Genomic DNA, 9,953 nt, shown 5'->3' with positions numbered 1-9,953 from the left:
TGCCAAGCTAATTTAAACCCTCCCCAACAGCAAGAGCAAACCCTCCTGTGAGGATATTTGTCCTAGTCCCGTTGAGGTGCAACCCGTCTGGCTTGTAGAGGTCCCTCCTCCCTCAGAAATGGTTCCAATTCCTCAGGAATCCAAAGCCCTCCCTCCTACACCGCCTCTCCACCCACGCATTCATCTGCTCTATCTTCCTATTTCTGTACTCACTAGCACGTGGCACTGGTAATAATCCGGAGATTACTACCTTTGAGGTCCTGCTTTTTAGCCTCTTCCCTAGCTCCCTAAAATCTGCCTGCAGGACCTCATCCCTCTTCCTACCTATGTCATTGGTACCGATATGGACCACAACTTCTGGCTGTTCACCCTCCCCCCTCAGAATGCCCTGCAGCCGTTCAGTGACATCCATGACCCTGGAACCAGGGAGGCAACATACCATCCTGGAGTCACATCTGCAGCCGCTGAAACGCCTGTCTGCTCCCCTAACTATAGAATCCCCTATCACTATTCCGCTCCCTCTCCTCTTCCCCCCACCTGTGCAGCTGAGCCTTCCATGGTGCTGTGGACTTGGCTCTGGCTGCACTCCCCAGAGGAACCATGATAGATAGGGAAAGAATATCTCCAGTGATTGGGGAGTCAGTGACAAGGGGCTAACAGTTTAAGATTGTCACTAAGAGAAATGAGCAGAAATGTTTTGATGCAGAGAGTTTTTGGAGCATAGATTGCGTTACCACAGCTGACGCAGAGACCATTGGATCTGTTATGGAAAGAGTAAATAAATATTTGAAGCAGAAGAAGAAACAGGGTTACCGGGAGAGAGAACAGCAGGATTCATTTAGATTGCTCAAGCAAAGAGCTGGCTGGATGGCCTCCATCCGTACCATAATGTCCTTTGGTTCTATATAGCCAAATCATTATATAGAGGGTAATGTTGCAGCGTGCCTAGAACTGAGCCCTAATACAAAGCTTTTCAATACACAAAGAGCGGGAGACTCAGTTAACTTGGCTAGAGTGTTTCCACTTTAATAAGATTATTGGTACAGGAAACTCTCGTTTAAACAGCACCTAAATATCCGGAATTCTCTATTAACCGGCAAAATTCATACTCCGAAAACAACACCTCAATAACTGGAAATGTTGCCGAGTCCGAGTCTCCCGCGGTGGCCGAGTTAGTCAGTGGGGGTAATTCTCCAAACTGCCACTACTCGGCTTCTTGGCGCTGTTGGAAGTCTGAACACCTCAATAACAGGAGTCTGACTCTCCCGCGCCACCGGTAGTCTCTTCCGATCTGCCATTTTTCTGTTTACTGTATAAGTTTTGTTTTACTGTTAAGTAATTAAAGAGTTATGGATTACCCTCAACTGGCAGTACTGTACTTAATCAAGCATCTTCCACCATCCATTTAACACAACATTCTGTAGGTGAGTACCCAATTACTGTATACTGCACATTTCTTGATTTTTTTATTTTTGTTTGTTAAAAATAGCCTCGGTAGATAACCCTCTCCGTCATCCGGAATTTTTAATCAACCAGCACCGTCCTGGTCCCGTTGGTGCCAGTTACCAAAGAGTTTCCTGTATATTGGTAGAGAATCGTACACAATTTATAACTGGTCCTTTTACACGTAAAGTACAGCCATTAAAATGTGAATGTAAGCATTTTTCAGTCTAGGATGTCAGTAAATTAAGAGAAAATTATAATAATTTTAGAGCAACATTTTGAAGCATCCTAAACTAGACTGAGATTGTGACAACAACCATTGCATGTAAGAGAAGACAACATTCAGTGTGCGAGTCGTTGGTTTTCTTTGCCATCTCCTGTGCAAATTATTAAGCATTAATGTTAAAGTAGACGTTAGTGCAGCCGACTTGCTTTCTGTTCTGCTTCAGAGTTATTGTTGCGGAGTAATAGCCTCTTAACCAAAAAAATGAAATAGATGGTTTTGGAAGATAATACTTTGTTTCTAGGTAATCAAGATATCCCTGAAAAGCAAAAGTTTAGTGTGAGTACAAATTAATTCTTTTTTTTGTCTAGCCAGTGCAGGCAGATACTAATTTCAACATGGGATGGACCATAACTATTTTATTTTAATTCATTTTAGTCATCTATGATCCAAATAATTATTAATACAGTACCTATACTTACAACCCTTTAAACACTATAAGAAACATGCATTATCTCCACTCAAGTATAACATTTATCTTTACATTGACATTTCTATTGTGTGTTTTGTTATGTAGAAGATTTCACGTAAAGTATTTGAGAAACTTAAGCAAGATGTGCACTGAAAAGAAAGACTTGCATTTATATAGCGCCTTTCACAGCCTCAGGATGAACCAAAGCACTTTACAACCAATGAAATACTTTTAAAGTGTAGTCACTGTTGTAATGTCTACCTGAGTCCACTGAAAGACAGCACCTCCGACAGTGCAGCGCTCCCTCAGTACTGCCCTGGAGTGTCAGCCTAGACTTTTGTGTACAAGTCTCTGGCGCGGGACTTGAACCCACAACCTTCTGACTCAGAGGTGAGAGTGCTAGCACTGAGCCACGGCTGACAAGTGTACATTGAGCAGAAAGACAATATTGTTAACGCAGACATGGGTGTGATCATGTCAGGGTTCTTTCAATCTCCCGCCGATTTTCTGGGGTTTCCACCGATCTTCCGCCAAAGTTGCGGCGAGAGGGCGCTGAACCCCAGCAGGAATTCTATCCGATATTTAAAGTGTCTGTTACTCTACGGGTGTAAGTGACAGTAGAGCTAAAGTGACAGGAAGAAATAGCTTGGAATAAAATCAGTCCATTACACACATGCCACCTACTGGAGCTGAATGGAACTCCAAACAAATCTTGCCTTGTGGTGTCAGTAGACGCTAGGTGAATAGACTGGGCTATTCATTGAAGATTGTTAAGTACAGTTTTTATCACTCTAACTACATTAGAATGTAATCTGTGATGCTGCTGGTGAGTTATCTTCGCTATAGTTTGCTACATTCCGGTGGCAGCCTTCACTTTGCTTTGGTGTCTGTCTCTATTTGCTGTGTGTGAATGAGATATTACAGTAGTCCCAGTTTGCAATGCTGTAGAATCCATTCGACTAGGTGTGGTTGTTTTCACTGAACATTGTAATTCTGTTGCGATTTGCTTTTATTAAAATGACTGCTAATGTTATTAGGAGGAGCAGAGCAGATCAATGTTCCCTTTAATTTTTTTTTTTGGGGGGGGGGGGGAGTGTGCGGCCCCTTTAAGGGGCTGTGCTGCCCATTCAAAATACCACACGTGTGCGGTTTTTCCTATTTAAAAGCCGGTGAGCTGGCTGCGTGGGAGCTGCAGAGCGTGGTGCGGCCGCGCAGCTTAAAGGGAATATCGGAACAGATAATAAACAACAGCGACTTGCATTTATAAAGCGCCTTTAACGTAGTAAAATTAAAACCGGTGCAGTGTACTCATTTTTCGCTAGATGCAGTCTGTTGGTAATCTAAACAAAAACAGTTTTCCAAAACCAAATTGAAAGTAATACACTGAAAGGATAACATTCAATGTATTGAAAGGCTATTTGGTCTATTATAGTGGGCAGGGCGAGTGGTTTTAACTGACTGGTGATTGGGGCTGATGTTTGGGATGCGGTGCTCACGCTGTGTAAACCAATGCAACAGCCAATGGAAAATTATTGTAATTGGGACGTGACTACTGAAAGTCTGATAACCATTAATAAATGTTAGACTGACAAGTATGTTTTTTTTATACCATAGCTCGTTATATTAAGGATTCATTTTATTCACCTGTAATTTGCATTTGTGACATACTTGGGTGTAAGGACAGCATTACAGGTGTGTGTATTTTATGCAGTTTTAGTCATTGGTAGATCTCTCCTAATTAGAATGGGCATTAGTTATAAATGGATAAATTAGGTTATCAAGGATGAGTCTATTATACATGGTGTGGAGATGCCGGTGTTGGACTGGGGTGGACAAATGTAAGAAGTCACACAACACCAGGTTATAGTCCAACAGTTTTATTTCAAATAAAACTGTTGGACTGTAACCTGGTGTTGTGTGACTTCTTACATGAGTTTATTATAAGCAACCTGCACTATGTTCTATACTGATTTGAATGATCTTTAAATGAGCGTGTCTGAACATATATAGATCATGATATTCGCATCATGTAACTGGAAATATCAAACTTACACTTTTGAAAGAACAAGCTGAATTATGACCCAACAGTTCACATACATCAAAGACACATTTAGAGCAGGGAATTCTGAACCAAAAGAGCATTTTCTTGTATAGTTTTACTTCAGCCTAAGACAAAGTAAAAATAAAATAACAGAGGTTATTTCACACTACACTGCACTATGAAATGAAACAGATTGAAATTTACAACTCAGCTTCTCCTTGTGGTCCTCATACTGAGCAAGAGGGAGGAGGCTCTCTCACAACTCCTAATAGAATCATCGACATTTCAGCACAGAAGGAAGCCAATCAGTCCACAGTGCCAGTGGGGGCGCTAGCTCTACACTGGAGCGATCTACTCTTCTCTTTCCTTACATATTTCAATAGTTTTGTTCTTCAACAGTTTATCTATTTCCCTCTTAAATATTGCAATGGATTTAGCTTTTGTATCCCTTGCGGTAATGCATTCCATATGCTGATATCACATGAAAACATTTCTTCTAACCTCTGACCTTCATGCCCCTTGTTACGATTCACTTACCAGTAGAAATATCTTTCACCATTTACCCTTAGGAGGTCTTTTCCACCCTCCTTACTCAGACCTTTTGGCCCTTGTGTTTTAGATCGCTCTTATAGGCAAGTCTCCACTCCCTATGCCTTTGATTAGCTTTGATAGATTGATAAGTTTTCAGTAAAACGCCCAGGGTAATAAAGAACAACTTTCCTGTAAATTGATTTTCACTACTGGAATTTTACTATGCTTCCATAGGACCTTTCTCCAGGCTTCAGTGAACAATGGAGCATCACATCACATCCTTGTTTTAAGTTAAACCTTTTAAATTAATTTATTTTACTAAAGAAGAACAAGCAAGTTAAGTTCAGCTTATTCTTTCTAACTCTTTGGAATGTAAACAATAAAAAGTTGCGATATAATGCCAAACTATTCTTTAGTACAATGCCTTACTCTTTCTTTCCTTATATTTTTACCAGTGCAGGCACTGGTACAGGCCTTAGACACATTTTCTAGAGGATTTCAAACCGATTGTCACCTTTACTCTGTTCAGCCTGGTTAATGAACACAGTTGCTATAGTTTCTTTGGATTTTCAGAACTGACATTTGATTCTAAAATAATTGGTTGTCGTATCACAGAACAAATCACAGAATCTGTGTTTGCACAAGACCAACTTGCTTCTTCCCCTCCAGCCTACATTTTGTGAACCACTGACATCAAATCTTTTTGTATTTTAAGATAAAAGGGGTAAAATTTCCACAGGGGTTTCCTGCTCTCCTGACGTAGCTTCAGTGTAACTTCGGTGTAAACTCTGGAGAAACAGCATAAGTAGTCATTTACACTGCTCTTCCGCTGAAGTTACAGTGCGAGACTGGAGAGTCCCAGTGGAAATTCTAGGCGATAGATTCTGGTTGGGCTTCAGTTTGTAAATTACTCTTTTTTTTAAATGTCTACAGACCTAGATGAAGAACTGAGGCTGATAGTACAGGACACCACCATGGCCGAAAAATGTAGGAGAGAAGAGAAGGCAAATCAGGGAGCGATGAGGGATGCCAAGTTTCAGTTTTAACTTTTTTTTAAAATTCATTCACTGGATGTGGACATCACCAGCAAGGCCAGCATTTATTGCCCATCCCTAATTACCCTTGAGAAGGTGGTGGTGGTAAGCCATCTTCTTGAATACAACTGAGTGGCTTGTGAGGCTATTTCAGAGGGAAGTTAAGAGTCAACCACATTGCTGAGGGTCTGGAGTCACATATAGGCCAGACCAGGTAAGGGCGGCAGATTTCCTTCCCTAAAGGACATTAGTGAACCAGATGGGTTTTTATGACAATCTGGTAGTGTCATGGTCACCATTACTGAAAGTAGCTTTTTATTCCAGATTTATTTAATTGAATTTAAATTCCTCAGCTGCCAGGGTAGGATTTGAACTATTGGATCATTAGTCCAGGCCTCTAGATTACTAGTCCAGTAACATAAACATTATGCTACCGTACCTGATGTCGGAGTAAAGTTTAAGAGAGTGATTATAAGAATGGGACAGAGCAGGTCGTTGGAAAAATAGGAAGAGTATTACTCTCTTTTGTTTGATAGCCATTTCAGGACACACTTGTGGGACTTAGCAGTGTGTATGAGATGTTATAGTCATGCTACTCCAAGCAATCCAAGAAGATCCACCTACTGAAATTTAGGATTATTAAGCCAGCATTCCATTAATTTTAGAAGAACCTCAGCACAAATTATCTGACAATCAGTACGACACCCAGCTTCACAAATGTGACATATAGTGACATCAAGCGTGCCAGTATGGATGGGATGAATATTCACTTACCGTCACTGACGAGAGGGGCCTACTCAGGTAGACAGATTCTTTAAACGTGACTCTTCCTGGTAGTTTAATAGGATCTGGTTCAACTGAGATTGACTTGAATGTAACAGGCTCGTGGCTAGCACTGCAGTCTTCCCAGTGCAGGCCATCCGACTAACAAGAAAAAGCGGATTATAAATACAAATAGCATAACTAACTTTGATTATAAGACAACTTGTTTTATATCCAATGAGACTACAGATTATATTGAACAAGTCATTACTGAATTTTGCACTGTTTATTCTTAAGATTTCACAATGGTTTTTCACAGAAAGAACAAAAAATCCATAATATTTAAAACAGGCTAAATAAAGCCTTTGGTTAACATTATTTTTATTGTCTGACAGATTACTCTGATCTTTAAATGTAGTTTTACATTCCATATATAATGTATTAAGACATGCAGAAGATGTGCATTCTGATAGGAGGTACGACCCAGATCCTTCCCATTTCAGTGGTGAGAAATGTACAGGATATGATTTCCACGACAAGTAGTGTATTAATTACAGTGAGAGCAAGCTACACACAATTTGCATTCCAATAAATGCAGGATACATTAGATATCCATTTAGGTAGGAGTATATTACACAAACTCTGTACCATTAAGACCACAATTCACATTGTATCTGTCCCAATCAGACAAAAACACACTCTAAACATATTAATTTCCAATAGTGCCAAGCACAGTATCTGCACTGATCGGAGCATGACAATTATTTCTAACAACTCTTGAAAGTGATCATTATTCAGTTGCCCTCATTTACCTGCCAACATAAAAGAAGAATTCCTCTGATTCTAGCAACCTCGTAAATGTATTTGTGAAGATTTCCCCTGTTCTCTAGAAATGCCCAAACATGTAGTGACCAGAGATATTCCTATCTCCAGGTTCTTAATAATGTCTGATATGAGTCCTAAAATAAACCTAATTGACAGTGGTGCCACTGATATTTATGTTGCATCAATGAAAAAAGGTAAAGTTTGAAATCCATTTGGTCATATTTTAAGCTTGCCATTCATACCCTTACTACATTACTAAATGATGATGTACTCGCTGCAATAGTTAAGTATATTCAAAGATAGAACTATTATGAGATAATTTACGTGACAAAATGGGGTACTTGTAGAATGGTCTTCCTTGAGACGCTCTGTTGTGCCATCTGCTGTCATGTTATGCAAGAGCTGTCAATTTCTAATCATTCATTTGTGTTTCTGTTTAATATACTCTTTTGCTACATGAGTTTTACAATCTTTCCTGGATCTGTGACATCTCTCTGGCTGCTTTAAGATGTGCTCCTCAGAGAACTGACATGACTCCAGCAGCTTTAGGATCTCCTGATTTTTTAAATATAAAATAAAACTTGAATTAGTTTCAGAAGAAAAAAAACGGTTACTTTGCACAAGCGTGCCTTATACTCTAAGTACTTTTTCACTGAGTGCTAGGGCTATGATTCTATGGAAGCAGAAGATGCTCCTGCTCCCATTCCAAGCAAGGTACCTTTGCAAAGTGTCACTTTGATCAGATGTACATGACCCATTGTAAACTGTCTCCTTTCAACAAGTGACTTCTTCATCACAGCAAACAATTTCCAAGCACATTCCTTTGTTTCGGGTAGAATACTTACACTTTATGTAACAAAATACTTACTGTTCTTATTTGGTAGAGCAAGCAAATGGCCAGCAAAATGACACTGAAGCGAAGAGCCATCTTTCTTTCAATTCAGAGCTCAAAGTGAAGAACCCAAAACCTTGGTTTTCCAGTGTTTATTTTATACTCATATGTGAATAAGTGTTACTTAGAGTGTAACCAATTGCCATGGAGTTGATTTGCATTTCCTTGTTGAATATGATGCAACTAGAGCTAAGCCGAACAGTGAGTCAAATGGGTGGCTTTGATATATGTTTAGATTCTGCAGCAGTTGAAGTTTTCAAATCCGCCAATATTTTTTTTCCCTAACACTTAAAGTTGCTGTTAGTAACAAGGATCATGACATTTAATTAAGGTTCTCCTAGTCTCCCATTGTAACTCTAGTGGGAGACTGGCTGAACACCCAGATTAACGGCATGAAAGGCTGCAAATTAGTGTTTATGTTGTTTCTCTGGGGGTTCCTCCCATCTCGCACTGGAGTTACGGTGGGAGACCAGGAGAAGTCCTACTGAATTTGCTCGGTCAGGCTGTTAAATAAAATTCCATGTGACTGTTTAGTGCTTTTTTTTGTGAGGCATGTTTGTGCTGATCAAGGTGAGAGGTATTTGTGCTGATCAAGGTGAGAGATATTTGTGCTGATCAAGGTGAGAGGTATTTGGGCTGATCAAGGTGAGAGGTATTTGTGCTGATCAAGGTGAGAGATATTTGTGCTGATCAAGGTGAGAGGTATTTGTGCTGATCAAGGTGAGAGGTATTTGTGCTGATCAAGGTGAGAGATATTTGTGCTGATCAAGGTGAGAGGTATTTGTGCTGATCAAGGTGAGAGATATTTGTGCTGATCAAGGTGAGAGATATTTGTGCTGATCAAGGTGAGAGGTATTTGCGCTGATCAAGGTGAGAGGTGGGAAATTGAATAATTAACATTGCAGAACACCGAATGCAACCACTTCACTTCACCTGACGAAGGAGCAGTGCTCCGAAAGCTTGTGATTTCAAATAAAGCTGTTGGACTATAACCTGGTGTTGTGTGACTTCTTACATTTGTCCACCCCAGTCCAACTCCGGCATCTCCACACCATGACCAAAGACTTTGGCAGCAATCGGCGATTCCGGCGCAAATTGCACCTGTTTTGATAAGTGTTTTTTTCTCCAAGTTCCATGCAAAAATCTGCCATGAACCAGCACAATTGGGCAGTGATTTAAAAATTGCTTTAAAAAGTATTCCTCGATATATTTAAGAGTGGCAACTTGGTAAAGTTTGATTAATACAGCGGTAAATGGGATTACTGCAAGAAATAAACATTTTAAATCACAGTGTCAATCCACCACCTGTGAGTAGCTCAATTTTAAATGACTGAAAATTACTTTTTAAAAATATACAAAATTGGGGCACAGTAGTCAGTTCCTTAATAAGCCAAACTTACAGTGAACGATCAGGAGAACCCCACAGTAATTCTACCTCAAACTAATTAACAGGAAGGCTTTTCTGTACGTTGCCCTGGAAATATTATCAAAAGCCTAGCTAGACAGCAGGGCTAGTGAGGATACTCTCCAGGTCATAGAGTAATCTAAAATATGCAAACCAAAAAACTCTAGAGTATGGAAATGGAAAAAAACCCAAAAACAACACAGAATATAACTTGTAAAATTATTATAAAAGCAGAAAATTCTGGAAATACTCAGCAGGTCAGGCAGCATGTGTGGAGAGAGAAACAGAGTTAACGTTTCAGGTCAATGACCTTTCACCAAAAATG

The 9,953-nt window shown here is 39.9% G+C and overlaps 1 long non-coding RNA gene across 1 annotated transcript; it reads right to left on the bottom strand.

Moving 5' to 3' along the window:
• Nucleotides 1–1,000: 1,000 nt before the first annotated feature.
• Nucleotides 1,001–4,283, bottom strand: LOC147114174 (uncharacterized). The gene is made up of 2 exons (XR_015079160.1): nt 4,191–4,283; nt 1,001–1,985 (listed from the first exon to the last, which is right to left on the bottom strand). It is a non-coding gene; the product is annotated as an uncharacterized LOC147114174 (long non-coding RNA).
• Between the last annotated feature and the right edge of the window lie 5,670 nt (nt 4,284–9,953).

The sequence above is a fragment of the Somniosus microcephalus genome, chromosome 8, assembly GCF_052327205.1.
Source record: "Somniosus microcephalus isolate GS21.2 chromosome 8, FLI_Smic_1.0, whole genome shotgun sequence".
In the NCBI taxonomy this organism is placed as follows: Eukaryota; Metazoa; Chordata; class Chondrichthyes; order Squaliformes; family Somniosidae; genus Somniosus; species Somniosus microcephalus.
Note: the sequence above shows the minus strand (reverse complement) of the source record. Positions and strands in the feature narration are given on the sequence as shown.